The sequence below is a fragment of the Lathyrus oleraceus genome, chromosome 3 (assembly GCF_024323335.1).
Source record: "Lathyrus oleraceus cultivar Zhongwan6 chromosome 3, CAAS_Psat_ZW6_1.0, whole genome shotgun sequence".
Taxonomy (NCBI): Eukaryota; Viridiplantae; Streptophyta; class Magnoliopsida; order Fabales; family Fabaceae; genus Lathyrus; species Lathyrus oleraceus.
Window position 1 is genome coordinate 12,454,574 of NC_066581.1, and position 15,476 is coordinate 12,470,049.

Consider the following 15,476-nt stretch of genomic DNA (forward strand, 5'->3'; position numbering starts at 1 on the left):
ATCTACTATGAATTACTCATAATTAAGCATTATCAATGTCGGTCCAGACTAAATATTAACCACAGATCAGTCTCAATTCGTCCGAGAAAGAAATAATAAAGCATAAATTATAAATAAGTAAAATTGTTAGACGGTGTGGCTAGTGATCGAGAGGGGGGGGGGGGGTGAATAGATCACCTCTTTTTAAAATAAACGGATTTAAAAACCTTATCAGAGTTATTGAAACTTAGCGGAAAATTACAGTCCCGAATTGACTTCCGTCTAATCTGAACCGCTACTAGAAAACCGGACACGCAAATTTATTGCTGGATTTGAATAAGAACGATAGAGATTATTAACACCAGAATATTATCTAATCAAATGCACTTATCATTAAATTCTGATTCCAATGAATAAAACTCAGCTAACAGTTTTGTCAAACATTTGGTGTGTATGTGATCAATGATGAACAGTGGTGGCGTTTAGATAAAGAAGTTTTCTTGCCACTGTTGTATCACTAAAAATACAGCCACAATACACCAACTGAAATCACAAAACTGTTGAAAACGTAAAGAGAGATAAGGAAAGAATACGATACACAGAGATTTGGTAAGGAAGTTCCCCACGTCGTCCTCGCGTGTGGGTACGTCTCCCTCTAAATTTCAAATGAAATTGAGAACTGTAATTATCAATGATGCCGAATTCGTTGATACAAGGTTTCAATACACAGACAGAATTCTAAATCCCAAGATCTTCTTCTTGTATAAAACCTCCACTTGATCTGAGCTCGATCAAGAATTTCCTGCAAGAAATTGCAAACAATTCACCGGTTCCACGACCTGTTTGCGAAATTAACCAATTTCCAAACCCTACGCTGCGGCTGAATCTGTTCTGCAAACGTGACTAACAAACCCGCAAGAACACTCCAGTTCTTGAAGGACAAACCGTCTGGTTTTTCCTCGAAACCCCCTTCAACCTTCAACTCAGCTAGATCCTCGATCGTTCCACTGAACACCTCAGCTAGATCCTTGATCGTTCCACTGAACGTTATCTCGTTGATCCTTTAATCCAAAGAACAAGAATGATTATGTGTTGATGTTCTTGAAGAAAAGTGATTGAGAAGATGAAGAAGATGAAGTCTCTTTCAGGTTTCTAACTGCTCAATCAATTGCTGCTACACACTCCTTTGATTGGTGTTACAACTGTTTTTCACTTGTGAATTCGTGCTTTTTTCTTAAGCTGTCAAAATACTTCTTATATGTAAAAGACAGAAGCTGTTAGTAGACAAAATAGAATTATGTATTGATACATAAGGTTATGCATCGATACATACTGTTGCTTTGATTAATTTTTGAGAATTATATATATATATATATATATATATATATATATATATATATATATATATTGTGTTTTGGGAATCATTCACTTATATTCATCGGCTCTCCACGTAGTTTGCTATTAAGATGGTGCTGACTTCTTGTATAAACTACTCGGGGTTACTATAAAACTAAAAGTTCAAGGGATTGGTATAATAAGTACTTTTCCTGATCTAACATGTTGAGGTTTGTTTAGAGCGTTGGGGCGGTAATAATTTTTGTCTTAATTTTACACAAGTATGATAAAATAAGCAACCTTTATATTTACTGAGTGTGTTGAATTTTTTGTTATGGCTCAAGAAAATTGAGGGGAATGGATAATAGAAATTTTTCACACTAGGGATTTAACTTAAAATAAATATATATTATAATAATTTTTTTTATTTTATAAGGAAGGGAAATAACAATGAAAGGGAAAATAACATACTTGAAAAGGGAAGGTTGAAAGAACAAGGTTCCCCCCCCCCCCCCCACACACACACACTTAAATGAAACATTGTCCCCAATGTTTCAAAGAAAACAAAAGAAATAGAAAAAAAAAGAAAAAAAGAGACTAAAGTCAATGCTGCCTGCCGCCTCTTGTTCTTGGACCTGGTGATCGTTGACGTACTTCTAAGTCGTCAAACCTGCTGAGCAACTCAGTGAACAGCTGGTCGGTTATGGCGTTTCTCGCTTCCTGTTGTTGTTGCATCTGGCGCATCATTTGCATCACTTCGAGATTCTGCGCTTGCATACCATCAATAGCATCCATGATGTCGTCGTTGGTGGCTGGCCTTCTTCGTCGACGATGTCGTGAGGATGGACCAGCTGCGTTATCAGAAGGGTTGAGCGGGACTGATTGTTGTGCAGGAACCTGATCACCTTGCTCCATTTCTTCAAACTCGTCTGGAGGCGGGTTTGCGTGTGTAGACTCTGTGGCTTCGGGAGCATTAAGGTCGTAGATGAAGCGGTTGGGGTTGGTGACATCTGTGAGGGCAATGTTGGGTAAAACAACGCTTGGGACTTTGTGGTTATTCACCATAAGATAGTACCTTCCGCCCACCCTGTTTTTGATTAGGCGGCTGGACCGACAATAGCTTAAATCCATAAATAGGGGTGGGAGAGCTTGTAAATTTTGAAGTCGGTCTTCTAGATTCAAACCAAGTGCTATGGAGGTTATTAATCCTCCAATCACGAAAGGTTGGTGGCCTCTAGCACATAGGGTGCGGATATGATGAAATAAGAAAGAAGCAGCGTTTACCTTTGTATCCCTTTCAAAGACGCAGTGGAGGAAGAATAATTCCTTTGCGTTGACTTTGCTGTTGTTCGGTCTTCCAAAAACTGTGTTTTGCAGGATGCGGATAAAATACCGGATGGTTGGGTTATGTATATGGGAAGCAAGTAGTGCATCCCAATTATCGGTTTCCACGCCGGATATTTTCCTAAAGAGGTCGAAGGCGTTTATTTGCCACTGGGAGTTCGGAGGGATTCTTGGGTGGACGCGGTCTCCTACAGGGAACTGTAGCATGGCACTCAACTGATCCTGGGATAGTGAGTATTCGGTGTTGAACATGCGGAAGGTTGCGGTACCGGTTAAATACTCGTCTTCACCGGTAGGGGTGTTGTATGAATAAGAACTTAAAAATTTTAAGGTGAGAGATGGGTAGGTAGGTTGATTGTGTGTGCATAGAAAGGTTAAATCAGGAAGACGGAGCATCCATTGTATACCTTGAAGTAATCCTAATTCTTGTAAACAATTTGAATCAGGATACCTGGTAGATACGACACCTCGCTGTTGGAAACGCTCGAACTGCTCCCTTTGATAATTATCATCTTCGGATCGGAAAATGATATTTCCGAATTGTTGGTTTCCCGCCATACTGATAAGTGGGTTGAAAGAACTAAAAGGAAAGAAAATGAAATGTATTTTATAGAATGGTTTGTGGTGTATGAAGAAAGGTATGGTGGGTATTTATAGGAAAAAATTTGGAAGTTGGAAAGGGAGTGGGTGTAAAATAAATAAATGTGGGTAAATGTGAGTAAATGGGTGAATGAATGGGGAAGGTAAAAAGTGGGGTGGTGTAACGGTCGTGTCTCCAACAGTCACTAACGTTCACCTAGTCTGAAGGTGTCACGCTCGTGACAGAGGTGTTACGGGCGTCACAGGCACTTGGTGTGGCGACCGTGATGGCGTGTGTGACGCTCGTCACACAGTAAGTTTGCAACGGTCACTGCTTGCGTTCTTCATAATTTGTTTTTTTACTATTATATTTTATTTTTTTGTTATTTTGTTTTGCTTCTGTTTATTTTATTTTGCTATTGTGATACTTTTAAATTTCCTTGCATGCTATTCTACTACCATAATATGTATATTTCTTTAACAGACATAGTAATTATTAGCATATAGTGGATATCATTATTTGTAATTATAGAAATTGCATAGATCAAAATAAAATAAAATAACAATGCAACAACTTCATAAAATAATCATAATATAACATTGGAAGACCAAAATACTAATATTAAAATTAATGTGAAACAAAATTAATAAATAGCCTAAACTAAAACTAAGTAACTAAGAAAAACAACTTCTAGCCACTTGCATGATCTCTGGCTGGAGGAGCAAAGGTGTTAACACGGTCTAGCAACTCGTGGAATTGATTTGTCATACTGCTCATGTATCCCAGAAATTCTTGTCCCATGTTAGCTAACTCTTCTCTGAGGGCGACTTGTTCTGACATCAAGGCTTGAATGATGGTGTTATAATTATCTCCGGGCATATGATGTCTAGGATCGGTTATTGCCGACTCTTCGGTCGGGATTGGTTGGGGAGGAGGGTCAATATCATAATAACCAGATGGTGTCTGAGGGTCGGACTCAGAATAAGGAATCTGGTCGTCACAAATCTCATAGTCCTGGATGGATTCAGTAGATCTAGCAGGAGAGGGTATTCCGTTCAGATTGTAGAGCCAGTTATTGTGGTTATGAACACTAGTCCTCGGACTAGGCAAGGTGAATAGGCAAAGAACTTGGTTGTTAATTATAAGCTCAAACTCTTCAGGCCCGAGGTTTGCTATAAACATAATGTTGAAGAGGAAGGGTATACTCATAGTCACAATGCCATAGAAAGGGCTTAGGTCAAGCATAGGTTGACGTAATCCGATAGCATTACCAATCATGGTTATCAATCCGCCTATTTGAATTGGTGCTCATTCATCTTGGATAAGGCGGTCAAAGTTCGCCAACATAAAAGTGGCACCATTCACAGGACGGTTCTGGGAAGCACAAAACATGATGAAGAGTTCATCACGTGATACTGTAGTAATATTTGACTTCTTCCCAAAAAGGGTGTGGGCCAGGATCTTATGGAAATAACGAAAGGCCGGGTTATGTATGTTTCCAGAGAGAAACTCATGTTCCTCGGGGTCGTCATTTTCAGTCAAGCTTCCCCAAAAATGTTCAAGTTCTCTATATTCAAAAAGGTCTTCTTGGCTCACTGTGAATGTATCAAAAGAGGTAGGGAAACCTAAAAGGTTGGTAAAATCTTGAATGTTAAATTGATACTCCATGTTGAACATTCTGAACTGAATGAAACCTCTGCTTATTCCTTTTCCATGGCTGGGTAGATAGATCAGGGAGCTAAGGAATTCTAGCGTTAGTCTCCGGTAAGTGACGAATTGTCTTCGGATAGGAGTGGTTTCCCACCTTATTTGACTCAGCAAATACAGGACACTCTCTCTTAGTCCAAGGGCAGTCATTGCCCAATCATCAGCATACAAACTAGGTAGCATCTCTCTCTCTGCTAGTTCCTCAAACTTTTGTTTCTGAGCTTTCCCTCTGAATTTGATACCCATACAATCAATTTGTCCCATCATGTTAGTGTTAGCTAGAGAAAAGAAAAACAAGAGTTTTAGTCAGGATTTGGCCAAATGCCGAAAGAAGAAAAGAAGAAAAATTTTATAAGTTGAAATAAATTAAGAATGAATACTAAATAAAGTTTTAAAAGAATAATTAAAGAAGAAATAAAAATAAAAATATTTGTGGGTTGTCTCCCACGAAGCGCTTTGTTTAATGTCGCAAGCTCGACATAAAAACTATCAAATATAATCTATAAATTCTGGAGGCATTACGTCTAAGTGCAGGACGTGCGAATCTTCATTGTTCTCTGCATAGTGATAATGTTTTAGACGCTGCCCGCTTACGATGAATGGTTCCATAGATTTGCCTTTAATTTCCACAGCTCCACTAGGGAAAACATTAGTTACTTGGAAAGGGCCTGACCATCTAGATCGTAGTTTTCCCGGGAATAACTTAAGCCTAGAGTTGAACAAAAGGACTATATCGCCTTGTTTGAAGATTTTTCTGGATATACGTTTGTCATGCCATTTTTTCGTTCTTTCTTTGTAGATTCTGGCATTTTCGTAGGCGTCTTGTCGAAGTTCCTCTAATTCGTTTATGTCAAGAATTCGCTTTTCACCAGCGGACTTATAGTTTAAATTTAGATTTTTGATAGCCCAGTAGGCCTTATGTTCTAATTCTACGGGAGATGGCAAGATTTTCCATAAATAATCTTAAATGGGGTTGTCCCTATGGGAGTTTTGTAAGCGGTTCAATATGCCCATAAAGCTTCCGGTAGTTTCGATGACCAGTCTTTCCTTGAGGTGGCGACTGTTTTTTTTCAATATTTGTTTGATTTCTCTGTTAGACACCTCCACTTGTCCACTGGTTTGAGGATGGTAAGGTGTCGCTACTCTATGTCTTACACCATACTTAAACAGTAGTTTTTTGAGTATCTTAGATATGAAATGCGATCCACCATCACTGACTACTATTCTTGGGACACCAAATCTCGGAAATATTATATTCTTAAAGAGTCTAGTTACTACTCGTGTGTCGTTTGTTGGAGAAGCTATAGCTTCAATCCATTTTGATACGTAGTCAACCGCTACGAGTATGTACTTGTTACCGAAAGAAGGTGGAAAAGGTCCCATGAAATCTATTCCCCACACGTCGAAAATCTCTACTTCCAAAATGCCCTTTTGTGGCATCTCGTCACGTCTAGATATGTTTCCTGTGCGTTGACATCTATCACATTTCTTGATAGCCGCATGCACATCCTTCCATATGTTTGGCCAATAAAGACCGGCTTGTAAGATTTTGGAGCAGGTCTTGGATGTACTTGCATGTCCACCATAAGGAGCGGAGTGACAGTGTTGGATTATATCTTCTATCTCTTCTTCAGGTATGCACCGACGGAAAATACCATCGGGGCCTCTTTTGAAAAGTAAAGGGTCATCCCAGTAATAATGTTTTATGTCATGGAAGAATCGTTTCTTTTGTTGGTAAGATAAATTAGGTGGAACTATTCCGGCAGCTAAATAATTGACGAGATCGGCGTACCATGGTGTAACACATATAGCTAAGGTGGGCTCTACCTGTTTATCAGCTTTATTTTCTTCCAAAGTAGCTATAAGTTTATCGTACGAGAAATCATCGTTGATCGAAGTTCTTTCAGGTTCCAGGTTTTCGAGTCTAGAGAGGTGATCTGCTACTACGTTTTCAGTTCCTTTCTTATCTTTGATTTCCAAATCAAATTCTTGTAGCAACAGGATCCACCTTAGGAGTCTAGGTTTAGCGTCCTTTTTTGTTAAGAGGTACTTAATGGCGGCGTGGTCAGTGTAAACGATTATTTTAGCTTCGACCAAGTAAGAACGAAATTTATCTAGTGCAAATACTACTGCTAAAAGTTCTTTCTCGGTCGTGGCGTAATTCATTTGTGCTTCATCTAGAGTTCTACTTGCGTAATATATGACGTGAAGCTTTTTATCCTTTCGTTGTCCTAAAACAGCGCCTACGGCGTAGTCACTTGCGTCACACATTATTTCGAATGGTTCATTCCAATCCGGGGTCTGCATTATGGGTGCGGAGATCAATGCTTGTTTAAGCGTTTGAAATGCTTCTAAACATTTATTGTCAAAGATGAATTCAGCATCTTTCATTAATAATCCGGTCAAAGGTTTAGTTATTTTAGAGAAATCTTTAATGAATCGTCGGTAAAAACCGGCGTGTCCTAAGAAGCTTCGTACTTCTCTCACAGTTTTCGGAGGTTGAAGGTTTTCGATTACTTCTATTTTGGCTTTGTCTACTTCAATTCCTCTATTTGATATGATGTGTCCTAAGACAATTCCTTCTTGTACCATAAAGTGACATTTTTCCCAATTAAGTACTAAGTTTACTTTTACACATCGCTCTAGAACTCTTTCTAGGTTTTCAAGACATTCTTCAAAGCTTTGTCCGCATACGGAAAAATCATCCATAAATACTTCCATGATATTTTCGAGAAAATCGGCGAATATTGCCATCATGCACCTTTGGAAGGTTGCGGGAGCATTGCACAAGCCAAACGGCATTCGTCGATAAGCGAAGGTACCAAAAGGACATGTGAATGTTGTCTTTTCTTGGTCATCAGGATGAATTGGTATTTGAAAGAAGCCTGAGTAACCGTCTAGATAGCAGAAATGAGAATGTTTTGCTAATCGTTCTAACATCTGGTCTATGAATGGTAAAGGGAAATGATCTTTTCGGGTTGCTTTATTTAGTTTCCTATAGTCAATGCACATTCTCCATCCCGATTCGATTCGTTTGGTTATAGTTTCTCCTTTTTCATTTTCAATAACTGTTATACCTCCTTTCTTTGGTACTACGTGTACAGGACTAACCCATTTGCTATCAGATATAGGATATATGATACCTGCCTCTAATAACTTTGTTACTTCCTTCTTCACTACCTCACTCAGGATCGGGTTTAGTCTCCTCTGATGTTCCCTAGAGGTTTTACAGTCTTCTTCTAGCATGATGCGGTGCATACAAATAGAAGGACTTATTCCTTTAAGATCGGTGATGTTGTATCCTAGTGCGGTTGGATATTTTCTTAAGATATGTAGGAGTTTTTCGGTTTCGAGTTTTCCTAGGTCTGCATTAACTATCACTGGTCGTTCAAGTTCTAAGTCTAGGAATTCATATCTCAGATTTTTGGGAAGTGTTTTCAGGTCGAGGGTTGGTTTCTTAAGGCATTGCGTAGGGTCCGGTGTTATTGCTAAACATTGGTTAAGTTTGTCTTCTACATGATAGTCAGACAATTTGTCATTCTCTAGCTCTGTTTCTTTTATGCATTCATCGATGATATCCATGAAGTAACATGTGTTTTCTATTGCAGGTGCTTTCAAAAATTTGGAAAGAATGAACTCAATTTTCTCTTCTCCTACTTCGAAAGTGAGTCGTCCTCGTTTTACGTCTATGATCGCACCGGCGGTTCCTAAGAATGGTCTTCCCAATATAATGGGTGTAACTTCATCTTCTCTAATGTCCATAATTATAAAATCGATTAGAATGTAGAATTGTCCTATGCGCATGGGAACGTTTTCAAGAATTCCTACAGGATATCTAACAGAAAGATCTGCTAGTTGTACAAACATTTTAGTTGGTCTCAATTCTCCCATTTCCAGTTTCTTGCATATGGATAAAGGCATAACACTGATACCGGCTCCTAAATCGCATAAGGCTTTATCTGTGACAAATTTTCCTATGTGACAGGGTATAGAGAAACTGCCAGGATCCTTAAGTTTTTGAGGCATATTCTGGATTATGGCGCTACATTCAGCAGTGAGTGTAACGGTTTCGCTATCTTCAAGTTTCCTTTTATTAGAAATAATTTCTTTTAAGAACTTAGCATATGAGGGCATCTGCGTAATAGCTTCTGTAAATGGAATTGTGACGTTTAATTGTTTCAGTAGATCAACAAATTTTTTAAATTGGCCCGCATCTTTGGTTTTAATAAGCCTTTAAGGGTAAGGGATAGGTGGTTTATATGGTGGTGGAGGCACATAAGGTTCTTTCTTCTCTACGGTTTCCTTATTACTCTCTTCCTTTTCCTTAGGTTTACTTTCTTCCTCAGTTGACTTTTTAGAGTTTTGGTTTTCCATCCTTGGATCAGACGGTCCTTCTACTTCCGTTCCACTTCTTAATATGATTGCATGAGCGTGGCTTTTCGGGTTAGGTTGGGGCTGTCCAGGAAATGTACTAGTTGGGGCAGCAGTAGGCGCTTGTTGTTGAGCTACTTGTGAGATTTGTGTTTCCAGCATTTTGTTATGGGTAGCCAGGGCATCTACTTTACTTGCTAGTTGTTTAATTTGTTCGCTAGTGTGTACATTCTAGTTTAAGAAGTCCTTATTGGTTTGCTGTTGAGAAACTATGAAGTTCTCCATCATGATTTCCAAGTTGGATTTCCTAGGAACGTTATTGTTAGGTGTAGATGGGGTCGGCTTTTGATATCCCAGAGGTATAGCTGGGGCTTGATTTGGAGCTTGTCCTGGTGCGTATAAAGCATTATTACTTTTATATGAAAAATTAGGATGGTTCTTCCAGTTTGAGTTATAGGTATGCGAGTAGGGATTTCCTTGAGCATAATTCACCTGTTCTACTTGGATTCCTGTTAGGAGTTGACAATCTATAGGAGTGTGACCTTGGATTCCACAGACTTCGCAATTTTGAGTTGCGGCAGCCACGGTGGCTGGAGGTGATACATTTAAACTTTCAATTTTCTGGGCCAGAGCATCCACTTTTGCATTAACATGATCAAGGCTACTTATCTCGTACATGCCACTTTTCGTTTGAGGTTTCTCTACCATTGTTCGATCGCTTCCCCACTGATAATGATTTTGGGCCATGCTTTCGATAAGTTGATAAGCATCGGCGTAAGGTTTATCCATAAGCGCACCACCTGCGGCGGCGTCTATTGTTAACCTTGTGTTGTACAAGAGACCATTATAGAAGGTATGAATTACTAACCAGTCCTCTAAACCATGGTGTGAACAAAGTCTCATCATGTCTTTGTATCTTTCCCATGCTTCGAAAAGAGACTCGTTATCTTTCTATTTAAATCCATTTATCTGGGCTCTTAACATAGCTGTTTTGCTTGGAGGAAAATATCGGGCAAGAAAGACTTTCTTCAACTCGTTCCATGTGGTGACTGAGTTGGAAGGAAGAGACTGAAGTCATCTTCTAGCTTTATCTCTTAACGAGAAAGGAAAGAGACGAAGTCGAATTGCCTCTGAAGTGACACCATTAGCTTTAATAGTATCAGCGTATTGGACAAATACGGATAAATGAAGGTTTGGATCCTCGGTAGGATTTCCAGAGAATTGATTCTGTTGCACTGCTTGTAGCAGCGAAGGTTTAAGTTCGAAGTTGTTTGCTTCGATTGCGGGTGGAGCAATACTCGAATGCGGCTCATCTTGCGATGGAGCGGCGTAATCTCGAAGAGCACGAGCTGGTTCTGCCATCTCGGGTATCGGCGAAGGAAGATGATTTTTGAGGTCGGGCACTTCGATAGGAGGGAGATTGTTTGCAGCACGATATTCCCGAATTCATCGTAAGACTCGGAGATATAGTTCAACGTCGTTGATTCGTAAGTAAAACGGCTCGCCTTGTGAGCGAGTGTGTGGCATACAAATCAACGAAAGAAAAAAAGGAAAATAAAAATTGCCTTAGTCTCTACAGCGTAACAGAAGAGTTACGATATCGACTAAATAAAAGTCCCCGGCAACGGCGCCAAAAACTTGATCGCGACTTTATGAGTCGATTTGGGGTACTAACTGCAAGTGCACAGTTCTATCGCGTAGTTTTAAAAGATATCGATCCCACAGGGACTTATGAATCGATATACCGTTTTCTAAGGTTACTTCGTAAAGCTAAGGCGGATGATACTTTGATTGTTTGGGGGAAAAGTAAAACTAAAATTAGATCTAAATTAAATATCAATTAAGCGGATATCGGTATGTAGTTCGTCGTAATTAGGGAATCAAATCTTCGTTGGTTTCTTAGTTTTAAAATAAATCTTTTCAGTAGACACTATTGATTAAAAGCCTTTTCTCAAACTCTCGCTCTGTTGAATAGACCATGACTTTATATTAACGTAGCTGTCACTTATTAGTTAAGTCCAAAATCACTTTTTGAAAACAATAGAATTTATAGAAACTCTTTTTAAGAAAATACTAACCATTTAAACACCCTTGTCTCAAACTCTCGCTCTATTGACTTAGATTATATAATTAAACTTAAATGCTTAACTCTCGTCCTCACATTTAACCTTTAAAAATACTTTTTGAAAAAGATTAGAATTTAATTAACTCTAAAAATTGCTTTCGCCCTGATTTAGAATTAATGTCCAATTTACACTGTCCAGTTAAAAACTCAAACTTTCGTTCTATTGATTTTAACTTCTTTATGTCTTTTACTCTCGTACAAAAACTTTGGGGTTAACCCTGTAAATTGAGACCATAAAAAGAGTGACTTTATTTTTAAATGAAATTAAACCAACTTAGTTTTGATTCCTTCATTCCGCTTACTTTACATACCGATATCTAAAATACTTAGCCGGACATGCTAAACGGGTCTAAACAATCATCATGCTTAAATGAAACCATCTCAGGCAAACAATATAAATAAACAGCAATGCAGAGTATATATAAATTAAAACTATAAATTAAAGAACCTGAATAATTAATAGAAATCTTGAACACTCCACCACAAACCGGTTGGATTTGTTCTTGAACTCTTTAATCGAACAGGAAAATAAAAGCGAAGGAATAAAATACTATGATCTAACGTAAGGTTAGATCCAGTAAAAGATACACAATAGTTTCCGGTGTAGAAACTATTGTGTGAAAAATTAATTAAGTGCTTGAAGGATTGACTAGAAAAGAAAGAAATAAAAATTGCTAATAAAAGTAATGCTGTAAAATATGCTTGCACGGCGGAAAAGGGAATTGTCCTCAGGGTTGGATAAAAGCAACTATTTATATTAATCCACTTTTTGTAACGGTTTCCAAAAATGCCTTCCGTAAGTAGTCTTCACGTTCCAAGAGTCAAGTGGAGGAATAGGCTTCAACGTGCCTCTGTTGCGCGTTAAAAGCCAAAAATATAGGAGAGGGGTGTGACGTTCGTCACACCATGTGTTACGCTCGTAACACAAGGTAGTAGGGCGTGACGCTCGTCACACCTTGTGTGGCGGTCGTCACAGCTTCAGCGCTCCTGGCTTGTGATTGTGGGCTGGGCTTTAGTGGAATGTGCTTCTCATTATCTTTTTGCACCCCCTTTTCTTCCTTTTTCACTTATGCTTCAAATAAGTTACCTGAGACAAATAGAAGGAAAAATACTCAGTAATATCGAATAAAATGAAATAAATCGAAACAAATAATAATATAATTTAATTAAATCGAGTCCAAAAATGTGATATTATTCCATGTTATCAAACTCCCCCATACTTAGACCTTTGCTTGTCCTCAAGCAAGATACAATATAGAAATCGTTTAAAAATTTAGCCAGATGAAATTTCAAAACACACATCAATTCCTACTAGGTTGCAAGTAAACCTTGTTTAGAAGTAACCTGAGTTTAATCTTGACATCAACAACTACCGTTACAACCTCAGATAACCTCACTTTATGCCAACCAGTTCGAGTCATGCTATTATAACTAGCCTAGTTCCTTTACTCTTATTTCACCCGTTTTCATTCTAGCGAAATCACATTAAGCCCTTTATCGTTTCGCGCACATAGTGGAGTGACCGGTTAGTGATTTTGATCCCCTTTTTAGCTTGAAGTTCTGGTACATAAGTTGGATAACTTCGTTATTTAGTCCATTGCAAATTGCGGGGGATCAGACCGTAGTCCGCCCTACCAAGTTCAGCACCAGATACCTGCCGAACCAACTCATAATGGATCTTTCGTATCATGCTTTTGTATGATCTGCAACCTTTAGATTAAATGATCTGGTAAGGATCACCCAACTTAATTAGTGCATTTCCTGATATATATATATATATATATATATATATATATATATATATATATATATATATATATATATATATATATATATATATATATATATATATATATATATATATATAATATATATATATATATATATATATATATATATATATATATATATATATTATATATATATATATATATATATATATATATATATATATATATATATATATATATATATATATATATATATTATAATATATATATATATATATATATATATATATATATATATATATATATATATATATATATATATATATATATATATATATTTTGTGTTTTGGGAATCATTCACTTATATTCATCGGCTCTCCACGTAGTTTGCTATTAAGATGGTGCTGACTTCTTGTATAAACTACTTGGGGTTACTATAAAACTAAAAGTTCAAGGGATTGGTATAATAGGTACTTTTCCTGATCTAACATGTTGAGGTTTGTTTAGAGCGTTGGGGCGGTAATAATTTTTGTCTTAATTTTACTCAAGTCTGATAAAATAAGCAACCTTTATATTTACTGAGTGTGTTGAATTTTTTGTTATGGCTCAAGAAAATTGAGGGGAATGGATAATAGAAATTTTTCACACTAGGGACTTAACTTAAAATAAATATATATTATAATAAATTTTTTTTTTAATTTTATAAGGAAGGGAAATAACAATGAAAGGGAAAATAACATACTTGAAAAGGGAAGGTTGAAAGAACAAGGTTTCCCCCCCCCCCCCCCCCCCCCACACACACACACTTAAATGAAACATTGTCCCCAATGTTTCAAAGAAAACAAAAGAAATAGAAAAAAAGAAACTAAAGTCAATGCTGCCTGCCGCCTCCTGTTCTTGGACCTGGTGATCGTTGACGTACTTCTAAGTCGTCAAACCTGCTGAGCAACTCAGTGAACCGCTGGTCGGTTATGGCGTTTCTCGCTTCCTGTTGTTGTTGCATCTGGCGCATCATTTGCATCACTTCGAGATTCTGCGCTTGCATACCATCAATAGCATCCATGATGTCGTCGTTGGTGGCTGGCCTTCTTCGTCGACGACGTCGTGAGGATGGACCAGCTGCGTTATCGGAAGGGTTGAGCGAGACTGATTGTTGTGCAGGAACCTGATCACCTTGCTCCATTTCTTCAAACTCGTCTGGAGGCGGGTTTGCGTGTGTAGACTCTGTGGCTTCGGGAGCATTAAGGTCGTAGATGAAGCGGTTGGGGTTGGTGACATCTGTGAGAGCATTAAGATCATTGTGTCATTCATGTATATCTCAATGTAACTTTTGATATGTTTCACAAAGACCTTGTCCATTTATCTTCGATAAGTGGCTTTTTCATTCTTAATCCTAAAGAGAATGGTTTTAGTTTGACCCATCCTGCATGAAATTCCTTTTTTTAATATGGTTTTAGTTTGAATAGGCATCAAAGAAGCCTATAGTCTTATAGATTGATGTCCTATATATAAACATACATATGTTTGGCATTGTATAAGGATCTTTAGGGACACACTTTGTTCATGTATTTGTAGTTTGTGTACATCTTTCATTTTTTGTTTATTTTTCTTATAATTGCAACATTTTTCATGGATTTTAAGTATATAATTGTTGAACGAAACTAATACTTTTGAACTTTTAAGTTTCCTCTTGAACTACAACTTATTTTTCGCCTATCATATACCTTTTCTTCTGCACCACTGATCGGTAAATTAACAAGTGTATTAATCTGCCAATGTAGTACTAAATGGAAATCCCAAGTATCGATCTAAAGGACTGTTTGATGATACAGAGTCTGTGTTTTAATTTAGTTAAACAAAAGACTTATGGGTTTTTGAATTGGTGTTTTAATAATTGAAAATAAAATGCAATAGAAGGTAAAGAAAGAATTTGAATAGTTTAAAAGATATTATGAGAGAACATGCTAGGAAGGGTGTATGATTGGATTCATCAACAACAGTAACTTAACCTTACAACAACTTAATTAAATAACATTGACTATTGGTTCTTATGGATGTTTACTCCTAAGTCCTTAGTGAGAAAATCTTTAATCATTCAATTTAATCCCTATGTCCATAGTGAATTACAGATGAAATTAAACATTATTTTAATCAAGAATATTCCGATTTTCACAGGGTATCCCTAGGCCTAGGTGATATCTACTATGAATTACTCATAATTAAGCATTATCAATGACGGTCCAGCCTAAATATTAACCACAGATCAGTCTCAATTCGTCCGAGAAAGAAATAATAAAGCATAAAT

General features: G+C 37.5%; 1 non-coding gene across 1 annotated transcript; it reads left to right on the top strand.

Annotated features, from left to right (window-relative positions):
* Positions 1-10,193: 10,193 nt before the first annotated feature.
* On the top strand, positions 10,194-10,300 carry LOC127134060 (small nucleolar RNA R71). The gene has a single exon (XR_007807840.1). It is a non-coding gene; the product is annotated as a small nucleolar RNA R71 (small nucleolar RNA).
* Positions 10,301-15,476: the final 5,176 nt, after the last annotated feature.